Source organism: Harpia harpyja, chromosome 9, assembly GCF_026419915.1.
Source record: "Harpia harpyja isolate bHarHar1 chromosome 9, bHarHar1 primary haplotype, whole genome shotgun sequence".
Classification (NCBI taxonomy): domain Eukaryota; kingdom Metazoa; phylum Chordata; class Aves; order Accipitriformes; family Accipitridae; genus Harpia; species Harpia harpyja.
Genome location: NC_068948.1, coordinates 23,085,483 through 23,095,982, shown reverse-complemented (window position 1 = coordinate 23,095,982; position 10,500 = coordinate 23,085,483). Strand labels below are relative to the sequence as shown.

The window sequence follows — 10,500 nt, the reverse complement described above, 5'->3', positions numbered from 1 at the left end:
TGGCTGCCACACACTTCCCCCTGCATGGTGCTCCCGGGGTAACCCCATGGGGCTGCCCAGGGCTGCCTGCTCCCTGCCCGCTCCCTGCCTGGCGGAATACAGCACGTCTCATTCCTCCTGCCCTTGGTGGGGGGGCTGGTGCTGCTGACTTAGCCAGGCAGACCCCAAACCTCTGGGGGAATACATCGAGGCTGGGACAGTCAAAGACACATCTGGGCAGCACCTTGTGCCACACGGCAGCAATACATCCCCCAGTGCCACCCCGGGCACTGCTGCTGCCCTGTGACCCCCTGCCCAGGCTGCCCCACGCAGTATCCCCTCTGCAGGTGCTCGGCCCCAGGGGGATGCAGCATCCCCCCCAGCATTCCCTGGGCAGGTGCTTGACCCTGGGACCCTGGGTCCCTGTGGGTGCCCCCTTGGCACCAGCCACAGCTGGGGGGAGCCCCTTCAGACCCCATCCTGCATGGGCAGGGCTCCAGGTAGCCCTGCCTGCACCAGGGACTGGGAACCCTTGGGGACTGGGAGGCACCCAGGGGAAGGCAGGGTGACCCAGGCTGGCAGCGCATGGAGGGGCACGGGATGGAAGGGGCTAGGGTGCAGGGGGGTGAAGAAGAGGTGAATGGTGCTGAGCCACGGCGGTGGAGCAGAACCCAACTGCTCATGGGCTTGCTCCAGCCTTCCCAGTTTGCTCCGATGGGGCAAAGGGCCAGTGCACAGCAGTGCTGAGCAGAGGATGCTGTGGAGGGAGTTCGAGCTCACCTGGAGCGTGGCCTTGTGATCTTCCGGGTGCAAATCCTTCCTACCCAGCATCTTCTCTGGAGCTGAGCTCTGGGGCATAAAGCTGCTGCCTCCCACCTCCTCTCACTCTGTGGGGAAGGGAGAAAGGCACGCAGCCTGTCCAGGGACACTTTCCTTCCAGCTTGGCCAGGACAGGAACAAAGAGCTCCAGCAAAGTGGGTTGGCTTCAGAAAAGTCATACTCTCCCGCTGAAGGGAAGATGTCTTCCTCCCGAGGAAGAGCGAGGTGGGTTGTGTCTGCGTGGGGGTGGAGGGCACTGGTGGGTGGGCTGGGCTGGCAGGGTGGGTTCCCCGTGGAGTGGAACCGGGAGGGATGGCAAGAGAAAAGGGAGGGTGGCCTTCAGGAGCCCCTCCGAGGGCACGGCGTCTTCGCAAACCATCCCCCCTGCCGCCGCCTCCCCGGCGCCTTCAGCCCGGCCTTCGCGAGCACCGGGCCGTTGGCAAAAGCCTTGCTGTGACTCGGATTCGAACCGAGGTTGCTGCGGCCACAACGCAGAGTACTGACCACTATACGATCACAGCCGTCGAGCGGGGGGCCCCGCGCCGCTGCTCCTCTCCTCCGGCCGCATCCCCCCGGCCTCCCTCGGGGAGCGGTGGGGAGGCGGCGGAGGTCTTGCGGCCGCCCCCGCGGCACCCTGCTCGCCCTCCCCGCGGGCGCACCCCTACGGCCCCGGCGCCGGCGCCGGCCCCGGCCCCGGCCCCGGCGCCGGCCCCGGCCCCGCGTCGGGATCGGCGCCCCGGTGCGAGGCCGGCCCGGGCCGCGGCCAGAAGCCGGGTGCTGAGCCCGGCGTGCGCAGGCGGCCCCCCCGGGGCGCTGCGGGGGTGGACGAGGTCGAAGCGAGTCCCCGCGTTGTCCCGCCGGCGCCACAGGGAAGTGGGGTCCCGGGTGCCCGTCTCGGACATCCCCCGAAGGCATGGGCAGGAGCCTGGATAGCTCAGCTGGGAGAGCATCAGACTTTTAATCTGAGGGTCCAGGGTTCAAGCCCCTGTTCAGGCGAAGGCCTTATCCTTTAGGAGCCTGCGAGCAGCACCTCTTGCTACCGGGATGGAACAGTCCCTCCTGGGACAGCTGAGATGGGGGTAAAGCAAGAGACCTGTGTCTCCCCTGCTCCCTTCCTCACACAAGGCTGTTCAGGTGCCCAAACCAAGCAGCTTCCTCAAAGGTTGGGTTCCTGCTGGCACCTGCTTTTTCTACATGAAGATGATGAAGGGGCTGGAGTATCTCTCTTAGGCGGGAAGCCAGGCTCTTCTCAGTGGTGCCCAGTGCCAGGACCAGAGGCAATGGGCACAAACTGGAACACAGGAGGCTCCATCTGAACATCAGGAAATGCTTTTTCACCGTGTGGGTGACCGAGCCTTCGCACAGGTTGCCCAGGGAAGTTGTGGAGTTTCCATCCTTGGAGGTATTCAAAAGCTGACTGGATATGGTCCTGGGCAACCAGCTCTGGGTGGCCCTGCTTGAGCACGGGGTTGGACCAGATGACCTTCAGAGGTCCCTTCCAACCTCAACCATCCTGTGATCCTGTTGCCCGTCATCCCAAACCCACTCCAACCAAAGCAGAGCCCTGTGCTGTTTTAAGGGAAGATGGTTCATGTGAGAGCAAAGGCTGCAGTGATCTGTGGGGCCACCGCACTGCTTCAGCCAAGCCCTGAATTGCACTGAATATGTGTATATACTCTTCAGGTTATTTTTGCAAAATAGAAACTCTGTTAACAGAAAATTGAGTAATTTTGGATGAAAAACATCCCCTTTGGGATTTTGACATTTTTCAACCTGAACATACATCAGTTATTCAAGCACAGTACATTGTTCTTCAGATAAGCTCAATGGCCTTGTACCCAAAAACTGACTTTCTGGAGGGAAAAAAAAGGGGGGGGATGGAGAAATGTATTTCCTTGTGTTTCTGCTCCTCAGCCGTGTAGGAGTGGGACCGGTACTGCTGCTGCTAAAGGACAACTTCTCTAGATGGTTGTCTTCTCTTCCTTCTGTATTATCTTTAGAAGGGAAAATGCTTTTTGAGCTTTCTCTGAGTAAAGAAATATGTGTTTTCAGTGAAAGAATAAATGAAGATTGGAGGAGTGTGAAGTTGTGCTAGTGGCCTATAAAGTGCAACTCCTAAAGGTAAATGCGTAATGAATTTTGCTCTCTATTTCTTCCTATGGATAAGGTATGAAAGAAAAATAATTTATTTTGTGCAATAAAAAAGCCTCCCTCTCCCCTTCCCATGCACAAGCCCTGCGGACACCTGAACCAATCTGCCTGAGTGCTGGCAGCCCTCTGCTACTTTCAGTTACCCCCGCAATGGTGAATAAATTGAGACCCGCCACTTGGGTAGTGTCGTTTTCACCAGCTGAGCCCCGAGTGCGACCTGTGCAATACCTTATGGAGCTCATAATTTCTTTTTTGAAAACTGCTGTCCGGAGTGAGTTCTGCACAGCTGTCAGGAGAGGGCACCAAGACCAAACAAACAGAGTGTCTCCGTGATCTGAAGGCTCCTGAGGAGGAAAGGCAAGAGTTTAAAAGGCTTCCTCAACCTGAAGCACCTCCTGGCGCACCCCAGAGATCTCTACCTGCCTCTCGGTGCCCTTGAGACCTCTGGTTCCCAGACCCACAGTGTGTCAGGGCCATCTCCCAGCACTGGATGGGTTTTGCCTCGGCTGTGAAAGCATCCCCGGAGGTGCTGCAGCCAAAATCCTGTTCCCCAGGAGCTGGGAGTGCTGGCAGTGGGGCTTTCATCAGGTTGATATTCCTTCTTCTTCAGGTGGTCGTTGTGGCAGATCCTTCCTACCCTGGAGGGCAGGAGGGGGGACCTGAGCCCTGGGGCAGCAAGTTGCTCCCTCCCACCTCCTCTCACTCTGCAGGGTGCCTACAGCATCTTCTGGTCCTCTTTTTCCAAAACTGGGAGGAAGGGTGAGGGAAAGGTGGAAAGCTGGGTGATTTCTTCTGAATTCTCAAGCTTTGCGTGGAAAATGGAGAAGCTGGAGTGCTTTCCCAGAAGCTTCACTGAAGCCTCACTGGTGAGACCCCACACAGTGACTACAGGTCAGGAAATCATTGTAGGTGTGAGTCCGGTCACCCTTCGGAGCAGAGAGCCCATCAGAGCTTGTGGCTCTCTCTGAGGGCATGACATCTTTGCAAACCAACCTCCTTGCAAATGCCTCCCTTGCATCTTCAACCCAGCCTTTTTGTACACCAGGTGATTGGCAAAAGTGTTGCTGTGACTCGGATTCGAACCGAGGTTGCTGCGGCCACAACGCAGAGTACTGACCACTATACGATCACAGCAGAAGAAGCCCTGCCACACGCCAGGTCCATGGGGAGGAGAGCGCCTGCACCGTCCCCTACCCTGGCACAGGGCACCTAGCACAGCCTGGCGAACAAACCCACACTATTTTATTCAGGCAGCTACGAGCGGACCTGGATGCTGCTGCTTGAAGCCTCAGCAGTCTGGAACAGGGCCCTAAATTGTGCAAAACCCTGGCAATGCTGGGATGGCATGCAGGGACTGAGGCTGCTGTAAAGGACAGCACTGTCAAGGGGATATCATGCCATGGGGGCATCATGCTATAATACAGCAAATTTAGAGCTATATTTTTAGTAGTTTCAACTAAGCCTGAGTTATACAAGAGGTGCGTAATTAAGTAATTTTATGGCACTGTAAATGCATGATACAAGAAGTTTGTGGCAATTCAGTTTAAAATACGGCAAATGGCACGAGGAGCTCCATGGGAAGCTGAGTGATGCTGTGAGAAGGACCTGGTCCGGGAGGTCCAGGTAACCCAGGATGTCCCCAGGGCACCTCATCCAACATCCCTGGGGTCCCACTGCCATCTCCCTGCCTGGCTGTGGTCCCTGCAGAGAAATTGTTCCCTGGCAGCATCGCTCAGGGAAGCCCAGGGCAGGCAGCATGGTTGGGCTGAGCCTCCTGGCTGGGCTCAGCCTTGTGGGGCTCCTTGGTTTGGGGTCTCATCCTCCAAGCTCGTGTCTCCAGCATTTGTGCTGACACTGAGGTCTGCCTCTGAACCCTTAGTTTTCACCCCAAACCACCCCTCCAACTGCTTCTGTGACACTTTTAATCCTCCCCCCATTCTATTTTTGCCCTCTGATAGCCCAGTTGATGGGGTGTGTTGGTCAGTGCTGCCTACCCTTTCCACCTCTAGGCTTTTTGCTCCTGCCTGGTTTGGAAAGGAAACTTAATTTTCTGTCCTTTTAGCCTCTTTATGACTGGGTCTGCATCGCAGAGCTGTGACTGGGTGGTACAAGATGGCCCAGGGTTGAAATTGGCCAAGAGAGATGGATCCAATGCCAGTCTGATCCCCTCTTCCTTTGCTCCTCACTGGGGCTTTCTCCTCCCTTGGAGAAGAAATGGCCTCACCTCTGGTAAGGATGGGAGGGCCAGGACTTTGTTCTCCCAGAGCCATCCTGTCCCTGATTTTCTCTCCCTGCTGATGCTTGCAGGCCCCTGAAACACCCCAGATGCCCAAACAGGGACATCAAAATGGTCCTGTGTGCCCTGTGTTGGGGCTATCCTGTGTACATCCCACTCGGCCAAGGTGGGAGGGATGGTTGAGGGTCCCATGTTCTTCATCCCTATGTTAAAACACAACCTTTGTATTCATTATTCATGAAAGAAACACCTCTACATCACTCCCAATTTTACACCTTTGAGAAAGTGCTTTGGTGACTCCAGAGCTGCTTTTGCTGGTTTTGGCCCCAGCACAGGTTGGGCTCAGTGCTAGTGGAGAGGGAAGGACTTGGTGAGGGCAAGAGCTCCCTGCTCCATGTCCTGGGTAGCCCACGGACCCCTGGGTACCATCCCACCACCTTCTTCCTCCCCATCCCTCCACACACCACAGGATATGCAGTGGGTGAGGCTTGGTGCCCCAAGCTCTGCATGGACCCCAGGGCCCCCATGTGCCCATCGGGTCCCTCACCCTGCTCCATCAGCCCCTGTGGGCATCTCTGCTCAGCCTGGAGCCCCCAGAGCCACATGTGCCCCATGGAAACGTACATGGCACTGAGACCCCATCCTGGCTCTGCACACCAGCTCGGAAGAGGGAGCGGAGCCACCCGGAAGAGAGGTGGAGACTGGATTTAATAGGAATATAGAAGAGACAGAGATGGGGGGGCCTCCCATCCCTGGGAGGGCTCAGGACCATGTTTACAGACTTTCCCATCATATTCACATGTCCTCTGTTCTGCCAGAAGTCCAGATACCTTTCCCTTGGATCCCAGAGAGTCATCTGCTGCCCAATGCTGTGGCATTAAGGAGGAACGGTTTGGTTTTATTGCACGGGAAGGAAGGCACAGAAATGCTATGGGCTTAGTTCAGGCTGGATATTATGGGATCTGCTTCCTCTGACGTTTCCATACTTTCTATGATGGGACACAGGACCTCGCGTCTGAGGCAATGACAAGGTCCCATGTGCAGGCAGTCAGCCTGGCGATGGGTCGGGCAAAAGAAAAGACTTTGGACCAAATAAGCATTGACCCACAGGGCAAGGTGTCTCGGTGTCTAGTTAGAAAGCACCAGAGGAATCCTTCACTCTTTGGCCACCCACAACTTTCTGGTCTTATCCAGAAATCCTACAGGGTCCAACAGCTGGCCCATGGATGGCAGGGTGCCTCATCCCAGATGCCAACCTCCCAAGCCTGCTGCCCTTCCACGAGGGTGCCAGCACCCTTCCTCTGGGTGCTCCTGGTTGTGGAGGGAAGGGCACTGCAGGGGATGGGGAGACACCATCCATAGCTGGAGAGTTTTACCAGAATAACTGAGTCTCTTTGTAATTCCTCTGCTGATTCAGCTCTGCTCTCCTGCTCCACTCTTCCCAATGCCTGTGGTAAGTCTCCAAGAGTTGCAGGGTGTAGTTTGCTCGCACAGAAAGCTGGCTGCAACAGCAAGAGAAAAGTTTCTCTCACCTTTTGGCTGAGACCCTCCTGCCTTCCCACTGCCTTCCACTTGGAGGCAGCTTGGGGCTGCCTGGCATGAGGGTCTAAGCCAGGTCATGGGAAAGGGGAGGATGCCGTACCCAGCCCCAGAGCTCTGGAGCTGGAGTCCTTCATGCCTCGGACAGCTGCTTCTGCTCAAGTTTCCTGGGCTGAGGTTGGTGAACATGTTCAGTTTGTGTAGCCCCTGCAGACTCTCCAGCTTCTTCTTCACCATGGCTCTGTGTAGGAAGGGAGCAGTCCTCTCCTCTTTCCCAATCGATGGCAGTGGGGAGCATGGCCAAATCTCTGTCAATGTTTCATGAGACCACCTAGCCTGCATTGGTGCCTGAGGATGATTTTTAGGAGGCTTCTCACCTCCCTCAGGTGCTCTGAACATTCAGCAGTGGAGATGCCAGTGGCTACAGGGTCTGTGCAGCCCTCCAGCATGTTCTGCTCCACCCTCAGAAACTCCTATGAGACAAACTGCCCTGGGCAGGGACCTGCAGCTGTAGCAGAGGAACCAGGAGAATCACCCCAGCACAGCCCTCAGGGTTGGGGGGGACATCTGTTCCCTACTGGCCCCACACTCTTATGCTGACCTCACTCATGACGAGGTAAATGAGGGGAGGGAATGGCAGTTTTTCAGAGCAGGAACTGTGAGATTAAATCCTCCAGCAGGTCAGAGCACATGAACCACGAAGATGGCTTGGTTGGAGGAGTTGGAGGCCCTGAGGGCACCAAGAGCCCTCAATGACCCTGTCCAGCATCCCCTGGGACCTCCACCCATATCCCATTTCAGCCCCTGCCGGAGCTGATCCAAACCCTAACCTGAGGACTGGTTTCCTGGTGTGATGGAGACATCCTCTTTTCATTTCTGAAAACAGGAAGTGCGGTTTGAGGTCTGACACTGAGAGTTTGCTTGTGCTTGCCGTCCTTTTCCACCACCAAGAAGCTCTCCTGAATTCTTGGCAGAAAGCTGAAAATAGCCAAGAGGGTGAGCTGATATGGGTACGGGATGAGGCTGTTCTTCACCTTGTGCTCACGAGTAGCTCAGTGCCAGCCTCTGCAGCAGACGTCGGTTCTGAGGGAGGTTTGGGTGTATTTGGCTACTTGGTTTCGTGTCAACAGTGGAGGAAGAAAACCTTGAGTTGTAGCACTCACATGAGCTGTAACACCCACACGTGGTCCCCATCTTGAGGGAACGATGAGAACAGCAGTGACTTTTGCAATAACCACAGCCTGGAGGGACCATGACCCTCCTCCTGCGAACTGCACTGTGGTGGTCACACACTAAAGGCTGTGTTTTGGGGGCAGCCAGTGCAGGAGAAGGAGGAAGTGTTTGAGGGAGAAAAGCAAAGCTGGCGATTAGCTCTCTCTGGCACTCCTCCTGTGCCAGACAATCTGCCCTGACCGCCAGATTTGGAATTAAATCAGAGTCCTCCAGCTGACTGAATGCAAGGTAGAAAACAGTGAACACAGACACTGCTCTGTCTTGCTGGGGGAAGATGTTCTGAATTTCATTTTTCTTTGAAAAGCGGCATCTTTTACACTGAAATGAGAGGAGGTTCATAGACATCAAAAAGGAAGGAGAAACATTTCCTCAGTTCCTGGAGTAATTCTTCACACAAATATCAGTCACCATGACAAACCTGAACAATCCTTCAGAGACAATACCAACACTGCATACAAAGGGAACAACTCATTCAAGAAATCAAAGAACACAGGGTCACCCTCCTCCATTTGTCCATGAGGCTCACCTGCCAGGTGACCTTCTTCCTTTGCCTTCCGGCCCCTTTCCCTTCTTCAGGCCAGATAGCATGGACGGAGAACAAGACTGCCTTCCTCGAGAAAGGAGACGTTCAGTAGGAGGACTCTCTGGAACTATCCAAGAGGAAGACTCTTCAGAGCACATCTTTGGGGCTATTTAACAAGAATGACATGCAGATCAGCTCCAGCATCTGATAAAACAATCCAATTCCCTTGACACCATCATCTCAAAGAGGTCTCGCTCTCTAGGAGGACTTTGGCACAGCATATCAGCCTCTTAAAACTCATCTCCAGGCAATTTTTCTCCTCACATTCAAGTGCACAGGTCTGTGGGAGAGGTAAACCCCTCTACCCTTGGCAGCTCAAGGCAGAACTTCCTAAAATGAAGGAGCTACTCGCAATATATACCAGGGCACAGAGCCCTGGGGGAAAGTGCGTTGCCATGAGGTCTTCTTCCATAGTGAGTAACTTGAGCTTGTGTACAGCGAGACACAAGAGATGCAGTCTTCCCTCCCAGAGCACCATGTTTTGGCCTTGGCTTCAACCACCTACTGCTGATGACTAAAGGAACACCCACATACAAGCACTCGTGCCCACACACACACACACACGGCTCGCTCACAAGTCAAATGTGACATTACAATCAGTCTTAATTTGCTTATCACCTTCTTCCTCCTTCTCCTTCTTCTCTTCCTCCTCCTCCTCCTCCCTGTCTTCTGTGGCCTTCAGAGGTCCTACAGAGGGACATTCCAGGGCTTCTTTCTCAAAGGGAAGTGTAAAATCAAACCTCGAAATGAGAAGATGCCAGATTGAAGAAGGGGCTACCACATTCCCTTTGCATCTTCCATTAACAATGCAGTCATGGAGACACTTGAGAAGGTCTCTCAAGCTGCTGCTTTCCAAAGCAGAATATGCAATGTCCTTGAGAGCTGTGTTAGGAAACAGTCACACAATCAAGATGTCCATGGCTTGGGAGCACATGAGAGGTCCCATCAGTCTGCTCCAGGGCTTCCCAATCCAAACTCTGAAAAACTTGACTCCCTCACTGAAGGCCATCTCATCTCCTCTTCCTGTTCATGCACATGGAGAACAGACTACTCTCTCTTTAACCAACTGGCCAATGTTAGTTTGAATTCTAACCCTTCCCTGCAGCTCTCTTGCAGACCTTCTCAGGCTCATGTCAGGGCATAACGACCATCCCCACGGCCATTAAGCACACTAATGAGCAGCCCCAGGCTCAGGTCAGAACTCTGAAGAATCCCACTCAAGTACAGGAGGGGGAATCACTCCTCCTGTCCCCCAGGGACTCGGGAAGCAGGCATTTAGGGGCACTTGGGGCCCTCAAGTCTCACCAAAGGCATGGCTCTGTGGCAAACGCAGGACTTGTATGAATCTGGTACCCACTCAAGGACACTTTTCCTGTACAATCCATGTTTAGGAAATTCTGGGATCTTTCCATTTTGAAATTGCACCCAGAAGAAAGAGATGAATCAGGGGAAACCTTATGGAAGATGTTGCCTCAGTTCCTCAGCCAATGAGAAGCAAACGTACTGTGGCAACAAGAAGACACCGTCAGGACCCATGTGAAAATCAAGACTTTGATACCACCAGATGTCTCCTCCCTGGGGTCTGAAACAGAGACAGATATGTGAGAGCATTCAAGGGACATTTTTACCTTGCTTATAAAGTTGTCTTCTTCTCAGAGAAGACATGGCCACTCAGACATACTATAACAAAGTTTTCTTTGGCTAATATGAGCCCCTCAGCTTTTCAGGAAGAAGCTGCACAGCTCAGAGTTGACAAGGAGCAATAACACTGCCACATGTTGCCCCATGCAAGCTGCCATCTCTCGGGTTCACAACAGGAATATGGGGAACTGAAGCTGCTGCGCCTGCTGCGCCAGCATCCCAAATGTGGTCCAAGAAGTTGATTCAAAAGCAGTAAGATCACCCCAGGGCTGTTAACATGCAGGGGAACTAAACCTTATCTTTCTGTGAGGGGTGAAGT

At 54.2% G+C, this 10,500-nt stretch overlaps 1 long non-coding RNA gene and 3 other non-coding genes across 5 annotated transcripts; 1 reads left to right on the top strand and 3 right to left on the bottom strand.

Moving 5' to 3' along the window:
• Positions 1-1,247: 1,247 nt before the first annotated feature.
• On the bottom strand, positions 1,248-1,319 carry TRNAH-GUG (transfer RNA histidin (anticodon GUG)). Its single transcript has one exon. It is a non-coding gene; the product is annotated as a tRNA-His (tRNA).
• Positions 1,320-1,721: 402 nt separating this feature from the next.
• Positions 1,722-1,794, top strand: TRNAK-UUU (transfer RNA lysine (anticodon UUU)). Its single transcript has one exon. It is a non-coding gene; the product is annotated as a tRNA-Lys (tRNA).
• Positions 1,795-4,011: 2,217 nt separating this feature from the next.
• Positions 4,012-4,083, bottom strand: TRNAH-GUG (transfer RNA histidin (anticodon GUG)). Its single transcript has one exon. It is a non-coding gene; the product is annotated as a tRNA-His (tRNA).
• A 1,793-nt stretch (positions 4,084-5,876) lies between these two features.
• Positions 5,877-9,546, bottom strand: LOC128146626 (uncharacterized). 2 transcript variants are annotated; one of them, XR_008236803.1, is made up of 4 exons: positions 9,135-9,546; positions 7,555-8,646; positions 6,828-7,060; positions 5,877-6,687 (listed from the first exon to the last, which is right to left on the bottom strand). It is a non-coding gene; the product is annotated as an uncharacterized LOC128146626 (long non-coding RNA). The 2 variants fall into 2 exon arrangements; XR_008236802.1 differs by having other exon boundaries at positions 6,828-8,646.
• Between the last annotated feature and the right edge of the window lie 954 nt (positions 9,547-10,500).